This window comes from Benincasa hispida, chromosome 1, assembly GCF_027475165.1.
Source record: "Benincasa hispida cultivar pf3 chromosome 1, pf3_genome.v1.1, whole genome shotgun sequence".
Taxonomy (NCBI): domain Eukaryota; kingdom Viridiplantae; phylum Streptophyta; class Magnoliopsida; order Cucurbitales; family Cucurbitaceae; genus Benincasa; species Benincasa hispida.
The window spans coordinates 96,311,617-96,322,395 of record NC_143478.1 but is presented as its reverse complement, the minus strand read 5'-3'; positions in this window follow the sequence as shown (position 1 = coordinate 96,322,395).

The window sequence follows — 10,779 nt, the reverse complement described above, 5'->3', positions numbered from 1 at the left end:
TTTGGAGTAAACCACACAAACATTTGAAAAAATTGGAGAACTCCACCACAGTGGAATTTCCAATTTCAAAAATTTCAATTTCAATTTTGTTTATTTAATTTTCACCAAAAATAAATTTAATTGAATTTTTTTTAAAAAAAATTGAATTTCTTTTATTTATTTAATTAATGAATATCAAATATTAAATTAATTAAATATCTAATTTTACATGAATCCTACTCATGTAAATAAATATTTAAATAAATATTTAACTATTCTAATATCTCCGGTTACATTTAATTTCGATAAATTAAACGTTTAATTATATCGAATATACTTAATCAAACCCTAAATTGAATTTAAACACTTCAAATTCAAAGCCCTAGTTTCAAATTTGAACATTCCAAATTCGCTCAATTCAAGATATAATTTTATGAGCTAGTAGAGGGACCTTATAGACCTACAGATCGTGAACTCCAACGATTTAAGGTTAATTGGCTAAACTCTTTAGACCGTAATTAATTAGTATTCGTTAACTATCGAGACCCATCACTATAGGTCAATAGTTGCACTCTCCTCACTGTAGATATATATCTGTCCAATTTAACCATAATCAATAAGTTGATCCTTCACAGGTTGTTCGTATTTACAGCTAGGTAAAATTATCGTTTTACCTCTGTAAATACATATTGCTCCTTATGCTCGCACGGAACCTCTATTGAACAGTTGGTTTATAGTCCAACTAATAAACTATATCTCTCTCGGCCATGAGAGGGCAGGGCCCCATTGTTCAAAACCAGAAATAAGCACTTAAGGGAATAACCTATCTGCTAAGCCTAAAACGGGTAGGAGTGAGTTGCATCTAGCAGGACTATGTCCCCAGCTATCTATCCAATCTTTTCTAAACAATGGGAGGCTTATTGAGCAGTGTTGTTAAACTACTCTCACCTATACAGATCAAAGGATAATCCTAAATAAATAGAAGTTCATAGTTAGATCGGGAATAAGATTGAGTTACGCTAGGTCATTGAATTTGAAATAGTCAGTTTTAACAGTAAATGGTCGTTATAAAGAATAGTGACTATTTCGAAGTCCGATCTTATGAAAATAACCTTTGCATAGAATGCCCCCAATCGCATCTCTCTACATGAACTATTTTGGGATCACATCATTTGTATCAGTTATACAAAGTAGGCCGCATCCAATAGTGTCCCAGGATGGTACCCAATCTCATCCATATACTTATAGATCAATTTGGCTATAAATTAAAACTTAATCCACAATTATGTCTCTTCATAAAGTTAAAGTATTCATACTTTAGCCATGGATTCGTTTATTGGATTTTACAACAAAATGCAATATCAATAATATTTTATTGAATGAACAACTCAATAATACTTTTATTGATAAATAGAATATGCTTACAAATATTTATGAACTGCGAGTTTTAGGATATTCCCAACAATCTCCCACTTACAAGAATTGTTAAACGAGTTTACCAAATGATAGACCAAACAATGGTGACTAATGTGACAGTAAAAACAATTTTTCTGTCTATTAGTTGAAATTGTCTCATTTCAGTGAAGGAGCACTTGATCACCCTACGGTGACTTTTGTCCTGCCTCACTGAAACATCATTACAAAATAAATATTAGTTAGGGTATATTAGACTATTTTACTAAAATTGATCGGTTGTCTTATTGGTTTAATGCAAATAAACTAATATAAATAATTTGTATGGTTTCAGCAAACATATTTCACTATGACTTCGCGACCTTAAATCTATTCACCATTGATAAATTAACGGGCAAAAACTACACTTCATGGAAAAACACGATCAACACAATACTTATCATCGATGACCTTCGTTTTGTCTCAATAGAGGACTGTCCTCTTATTCCAACTCCAAATGTTGCTCAAAATGTTTGAGATGCATACGAGGGTTCGACACGGGCAACGAAAAGGCCCAAGCGTATATCTTGGCAAGTTTTTCCGAAGTCTTGACCAAGAAACATGAGCCCACGCTCACAGCCCATAAGATCATGGAACCTCTGAGGGGAATGTTCAGACAATCGTCCGCACAGCTCAGGCATGACGCTCTCAATCACATCTTCAATGCTCGTATGCAAAAAGGGGCATCTGTTCGAGAACATGTTCTCAACATGATAGTCCACTTCAATGTGGCAGAGATGAATGGGTTTGTCATTAATGAAGCCAGCCAGGTTAGCTTCATTTTGGAATCTTTACTTGAAATTTTCCTACACTTCCATAGTAATGCTATTTTGTACATGATTGACTACAACCTAACCACCTTGCTCAACGAGCTACAGACCTTCCAATTCTTGATGAAAACCAAGAGACAGAAGGGACAAGCATGCTTCATTCTCTAAGAAGTTTCACAGAGATTCAACCTCTGGAACAAAGTATGTACCTTCTTCCTTTAGTACCAAAAAGTGGAAGAAGAAGAAAGGTAGAAAGGGGAAAGTTAACCCACCAGCTGGTGCTCAAAAGAAAGCCAAGGTTGCAAAGGGAATCTGTTTTCATTACGACCAGAAGGGACATTGGAAGAGGAACTGTCCCAAGTACTTTATGAAAAAAAAGAAGGCCAAACAAGTAAATCATACAAGGTAAATATGATTTACTTGTTTTGGAAACATGTTTAGTGGAGAATGATGATTCTACTTAGATTATAGATTCTGGCACCACTAACCACGTTTGTTCTTCATTTCAGGGAATTAGTTCTTGGCGGCAACTTAATGCTAATGAGATGACGATGCGGGTTGGAACTGGGCATGTCATCTCGACTGTGGTAATGGGAGCTCTCCAGTTGACTTTACAGGATAAATTCTTTTTACTAGAAAATGTGTATGTAGTTCCTGGTTTAAAAAGGAACCTAATTTTTGTAAAATGTCTATTAAAACAATCTTATTGTATCAACTTCCATGTAAATAAAGTGTTTATTTCCAAAAATGGTGTTGATATTTTTTCTGCAAAATTGGAAAACAACCTTTATGTGCTGAGACTGTTAGCAACTAAAGCCCTCCACAACACTGAAATGTTTAAAACTGTGGCAACTCAACATAAAAGACTTAAAATTTCTCCTAAAGAAAATGCCCAACTTTGGCACCTGAGATTAGGACACATCAATCTCAATAAGATTGAGAGGTTGGTGAAGAATGGACTTCTAAGCGAGTTACAAGAAAATTCTTTGCCTGCATGTAAATCATGCCTTGAAGGCAAAATGACTAAAAAACCCTTTATTGGAAAAGGTCACAGAGCCAAAGAACCTTTAGAGCTGGTACATTTAGACCTCTATGGTTTGATGAATGTTAAAGCAAGGGGAGGTTTTGAATATTTCATCACTTTCGATGATTATTCAAGATATAGGTATGTTTATTTAATGTAACATAATCCTAAATCTTTTGAAAAGTTCAAAGAATTCAAGGCTGAAGTTAAAAATGCATTAAATAAAATTATTAAGACAATTCGATCTGATCGAGGTGGAGAGTTTATGGATCTGACATTCCAAAACTATTTAATAGAACATGGAATTGTATCTCAACTCTCAGCACTTGGTACACCTCAGCAAAATGGTGTATCAGAAAAGAGAAATTGAACCTTGTTGGACATGGTTCGGTCTATGATGAGTTACCTTTCCTTACTGACTCGTTTTAGGATTATGCAGTAGAGACTGCAACGTATATTTTGAATTACGTTCCATCTAAAAGTGTTACTAGAACACCTTTAGAGTTATGGAATGGTCATAAAAATCTGGGGTTGCCCAGTATATGTGTTTGAGGCAAATCCTATGAAACTAAAACCTCGTTTAAAATTATGTCTATTTGTAGGCTGCACCAAAGGAAGGAGATGTGGCTTCTTCTTTGACCCTAAGGAAAACAAAAGTGTTTGTATTGATAAACGCTACTTTTCTGGAAGAAGACCACATAAGGGAGCATAAGCCCCACAATAAAGTTATGTTGAATAAACTTTCCAAAGAAACTACTGAACCTTCAACAATAGTTGTTGAAGAACCCAACACCTCAACAAGAGTTGTTGAAATTGGATCATCTAGTATGTCAAATCCACCTCAAGTGTTAAGGGAACCTCGACACAGTGGGAGGGTTACGAACCCACTTATCCGTTATATGAGTTTAACGAAAATCCTAGCTATGGAAGCTGATGAAGATGTTGAGGATCTATTGTCTAACAAGAAGGCAATAGATGATGTTGACAAACATGAGTGGATCAAAGCTATGGATCTCAGAATGGAGTCGATGTACTTCAATTCAGTTTGGGATCTTGTAGATCTACCTGATGGGGTTAATCTTATAGGTTTTAAATGGTTCTACAAGAGAAAACGGGGTGCTGATGGGAATGTACAAATCTTCAAGGCTAGACTAGTGGCAAAGGGTTATACCCAAGTTAAGGGAGTCGACTATGAGGAAACTTTCTCACCTGTTGCCATGTTAAAGTCTATCCGAACCCCTCTGTCCATTGTCTAATATTATGACTAAGGGATTTAGCAAATGGACGTCAAAACTGCCTTTCTGAATGTCAATCTTGAGGAGACTATTTATATGGAGCAGTCCGAGGGATTCATAACCCAAGGTCAAAAGCAAAAGGTTTGCAGGATTAATCGGTCCATTTATGGAATGAAGCAAGCTTTTCGATCTTGGAACATAAGGTTTGATACTGCAATCAAATCTTATGACTTTGATCAAAATGTTAATGAGTCTTGTGGATACAAGAAGATCATCAATAGTTAAGTAGTCTTCCTAGTGTTATACATAGACGATATCCTACTCATTAGGAATGATGTAGGTTTACTGACTGAAGTTAATAATTGGCTAGCGACCCAATTCTAAATGAAAGATCTAGGAGAGGCTCAGTTTTTTTCTGGGAGTTTAAATCTTTAGAGATCAAAAGAACAAAATGCTAGCTCTGTCTCAAGCATCATACATTGACAAGATGCTTATCAATTATTTGATGCAAGACTCTAAGAGAGGTTTGCTACCTTTCAGGCATAGAGAAATATTGTCTAAGAAATAATGTCCTAAGACACCTCAAGAGGTTGAAGAAATGAGACGGGTCCCCTATGCATCAGTTGTTGGCAACCTGATGTATGCAATGTTATGTACTAGACCTAACATCTACTATGCAGTGAGGATAGTCAGTAGATATCAGTCTTGAAAGGAAAACCATTGGAAGTTTTTGCAGTGGAAAGCAGGGGTCGATCCCAATTTTGTTTTTTATAGAATTTATGAAATTACATAATTAAAAGAAAATATTATGCATTAAAATTAAATTTACAGCATGCTATTCAAAAGGGAAAAGGAGAGAATAAAGACTTACCCTTTGAAGAACAAATTCTTCACGAACTCCCTCGAACGGATCGCGATCTCTTCTTCCAAAAGGGATACCACCAAAATAGGAGCCTCCTATATTCTCTTAGGGTTTGAGAATAGGTGAAAGGTGTGGGCTCTGCCTTAGAGTTTTGGAAGAGGAATGAGATGAAGAGGAGGAAAGGGAATTTTTTAAAGAACTTTTTATCTGTCTAATTTCCTTCAAAAATACCTTTCTCCAGGGTTTCAAGAGGATGATGAATGAGCATCAGACACCTCACATCCTTTTCCCACATCATGTACTTAGTTGAGATAAATAAACTCCCTCTCTTTAATTAATTAATATTAATTTAATAAAATTAAATTAATAATAATTATACATATAATAACAACCTTATTATATGCATATAAACTATATGTTATATCCCATATAATACATAATCTATAGTTACGTATTGTATCAAATACAATATAACCTATAGATTTATTTTCTCTCAACCATATATGTCATTTAATATAAATCACATTAAACTAAATTCACTTATTTGAATCTCATCCATATAATTTGAATCATATTCAAATTTCTCTCATATTACCTTATATCACAATATATCAAATACATTATATTAATTATATCACATATATAATTAATTTAATTAATTATATCGTATATAATTAATTTTCTCAATTAATTTGAACACTTCAAATTAATCCAAAAATAATTCTCAATTAAATCCATGTTGAGCTGTAGATAGGACCTTATGGACCTGTAGATTGAAGCTCCAGTGGTACTTGGATAATTAATTAAACTCTTTAATTAAATTACCCAACTTCCATTAACTGTCGGTCATTCCACTAAAGATCGAGAGTTGCACTCTTCGCACTACAGATATATTTATGTGTCCATTGGATATAACCAATAAACAATGCAATGACCCTTCACAAATTGCTCGTAAATGCAGTTGGGTCAAAATTACCGTTCTGCCCCTGTAGTGACATCTAACTCCTTAAGTACCACTGATTCCCTTAATGAACAATAAGTCGTAGCCAAACTATGACTAAGTCCTTTTCGGGCCAGGACAGTGAGTGGCCACTATGTTCAAGCCCCGGAATCAGCCCTTAAGAGAGTAATTTATCTACTTACCCCAACATTAGGGAATGAGTGAATTTCGTCTTGTGTAGTTGTGTTCACAGCTTCCTAGTCAGACGAATGCTTAAAATGGTAGGGTTATTGAGTTGGCAATCTGGCCACCCTCACTCATACAAACCAAATGACCGCCTTCATGAGCAGGAGTTCACAATTTACTCAGGATTCAGGTCATGTCACCTATGGTCATCCTAGTAAGATGTAAGTTTCTATTATTAACGACGTTATATAATGAGACTAATCATTTCGTGGTTCGATCTTATACAAACTCTTTTTATAAGATACCCCCGCTCACATGTCTCCACATGAATGAGTAGGATCAGATCATTTGTAGTACTTTACAACACTTATAGCACCTACAAAGCAGGTCATATCCGTAGTGTCACCATACCTTATCCATCTACTACAGGCCATTTAGGTTATTATTTAAACAAGATCCACCTGTATATTTCTATATATTTGTTTAAATTACATAAAATAACCTAGGATCTTTAGTTTATTGGATTGAGTGTATGCTTATAAAATAACAATTATTTTATTAATAACAAGTTGTTTATACAATGTTTATAAACTACACAATACAAGAGATTTAGGACACCGATCCCAACAAGTCTAATTCGGGATATGATCATTGGACCATCGTTAAGAATATTCTCAAGTATCTACGGAGAACGAGGGACTACATGCTCATGTATGGTTCTAAAGATATGATCCTTATAGGATACACGGACTCTGATTTTCAGATTGAGAAGGATTCTAGGAAATCCACATCAAGATTAGTGTTCACTCTTAATAGAGGAGAAGTAGTCTGGAGGAGCACCAAGCAAAGGTGCATTGGTGACTTTACCTTGGAGGCTGAGTATGTAGCGATTTATGAAGCAGCCAAGGAAGTTGTTTGGCTCAGGAACATGTCAAAGTCCATCACACTTTATTGTGATAATAGTGGTACTATAGCTAATTCTCGAGAGCCTCAGAGTCACAAACACGGGAAGCATATAGAGAAAAAGTATCATCTCATTTGAGAGATTGTGCATCGAAAAGACATGATCGTCACGCAGATAGCTTCGGAGCACAATGTTGTTGATCTATTTACAAAAGCCCTCACGGCTAAGTGTGTTTGAGGGTCACCTGTAAAGTATGGGTCTATAGGACATGCCACATTTAGACTAGGGCAAGTAGGATATATGTACTGGGCGGTTTGTGCGCTAGTTTATTGTTTGTGTATTTCGTATTTAGTATGACTTTTACATTGTACGTCCCACTAGCTTTAGGTTAAGTGGAAGATTGTTGGGGTTGATGCCCTAAATCCCGTAGGGTCCTATAGTTTGTAATTGTAATGTACAAACATTTTATTTATATAATAAAATATGTGATGTTTTATTTCAAAATTAATTGCATTAACCACAAACCAATAAACTAACATCCAAGATTATCTTTGTAGTTTAAGCATGTATATAGAGACATACACTTGGATCATGTTTGAGTGATAACTTAAATGGTCTATGGTAAATGGATAAAAATGGATACCTTATTTTGGTGACACTACGAGTATTACCCGCTTCGTAGAGATTACAATTGTTGTAAAGTGCTACAAATGATATGATCCCGATTATTCATGTAGAGACATGTGAGCAGGGATATTCTATACAAAGGAGTTTATATAAGACCGGACTACAAAATATTTAGTCTTGTGATATAACATCGTTCATAAATGAAACTTTCATTTCACCAAGATGACCATAGGTAACATGACCTGAATTCTAGGTGAGTTGTGAACTCTTACCCATGAAGACGGTCCTTTGATTTGTATAGGTGAGAGTGGCCAGATCCTCGACTCAACAAGCCTACCATTTTGGGGATTCTTCTAATTGGGGAGCTGGGAGCATAGCTATACAAGAAGGAATTCACTCATTCTCCAACAAGCCTAACATATTGTTCATTAGAGGGATTAGTAGTACTTAAGGAGTTAGATGTAACTATAGGGGCAAAACGACAATTTTGACCCAACTGTACTTACGAGCAATTTATGAAGGGTCATCGTACTGTTGACTGGTTATATCCAATGGACATAGAAATATATATGTAATGCGAAGAGTGCAGCTGCCGATCTTTAGTGGAGTACCTGATAGTTAACGGATGGTAAATAATTTAATTAAATGAGTTTAATTAATTATTCATGTACCGTTGGAGATTCAAGCTACAGGTCCGTGAGGTCCCCTCTGTAGCTCAACGTGAATGAATGAGAATCAATTTTTAGATTAATTTGAATTGTTCAAATTAATTGAGAGAATTAATTATATAATTTAATCTAATTATATATATGATATAATTGTTATAATGTATTTGATACATTATAATATAAAGTTTATTTTAGAGGAAATAAATATTTAAATATGATTCAAATATTAATTATGTGAATTTTATTCATATAATTAAATGTAATATAAATGAGATTTATATTAAATCTCATTTGTGAGAGATTAAAAACTATAGGTTATATCATATTTTATACAATATAGAATCTATAGGTTATGTATTATATTTTATATAACATATAGTTTAATATATATATATATATATGTTATATGATAAGGTAGTTATCATATAAATAAATTAAATTGATTTATGAAAATAAATTAATTTATTTTAAAAATATTTTTGGGAGGGAGTTGTAACTCCCTTCTTCTTTTTCTCTTTAAAATGTGGTAGTGGTGAAGTAAAAATTAAAAAAAAAAAAAAGAAAAAAAAAAGTGGTTCTTCTTCTTCTTCTTCCTGGTGTGTGTTTTTCACAAGAGATAGATACATAGATACATAGAAGAGTTATGTGAAAAAAAATTGGAGGATATCTCTTCCTCTCAATACTCTCAAATCTCTCTCTTCCAAAATAGCCAGAACCCACAAAACTCCTAGATTCTCATCCAGAGAATACATAGGAAACATTTGTGGTGGTGTCCTCGTTAACGGTTAGAGGGTTCGAAATTGATCTTGACAAGATTTGGAGAAGGAATTTCGTGGAGAATAGTTATCTAAGGGTAAGGTTTCTTAAACCCTTTTTCTTTCCTGTTTTATGTTTTAAGCATGCTGCAGTTTTCTTTTAAATGCATAATCTGTATGTTTTTGCTGTAAACTTTATGTTCTGTAAATTTTGGGTATTTGATATGATCTCATGCTTCCGCTCAAGGACTTTCACTTGTTCCTTCATACAAAACATGTAGAAATTATTGTCGATAGACATAAAAATAGTGTCTTTGAAAATTTATCACTGGATGGTCTTTTGATAATATACATGGAAAAATTTCATGAACAATAATCGTAATAATAATTGATAAGTGATAAACATCTATCGATGATAGAATGTAGGAAGTTGTGTTGGATTGTATCATCACGCAGCGGAAGCAACAATGATCAATAAACACTCTAATTCATTAATTTTGGCAGAAACTAAAACATGCTTACATAGAAATTAATGGGTTTCAAGTCATACCTTTGAAGAACTCTTGAAATCTAAATTTCCAACTGAAAATCTCTCCAAATCTTTGTGCAGACCACCACGAGATCTTCCTCACTATTCTCTTGGTGGCTAGATTGAGTTATGGGACTCAAAATAAGCTGTAATCAAGGGAACTTGGAGAAGTACTCATAGCAGCCACCCACTTGAAGAACTCCTTCTTCAACCTGAATTTTCAACAAAATTCTTTTGATTGCATTGCCTCAAATTCACTCCAATCTCTTCAATATATTGCAGACCATCATGCAATGAGAATGGCTACATGAGATACGGCTTATGCTTGGAGTAATTGAAGTTAAAGATGGTGGGTTTAGTGTGAGCTACTTGAAGATGAAGATGGAAAATTCCAATTTTCCTTTTGTGTATTTTTTCTTTTTCAACTTTTCAAAAATTGATTTCATAAATCAATTTATTTTCTAAAATTGAAAATATTATTAATTTTATAAAATTAATTTCATAAATTAATTCATCTAATAAAATTAATAAATAATTATTTAAACAATTTAAATAATTCTAATTAATTTAATATCCAATATTAAATTAATTTTACACATATTTATCTTCATATATTTAAATTATATTTAAATATTCATTCTCCAATTCCGTTTAATTCTAATTTGAACGTTTCAAATTAACTTATCACGCTACTCTAGAGCTAATCCATTTCCGAGCTAGTAAGGGGACCTCGTGGACCTATAGATCATGGGCTCCAACGATCCGAGATCAATTGGCTAAACTCATTAGACTAAACTAACTCTCATTCGTTAACTAATGGGTCACTCCACTAAAGCCCATAATTGAAC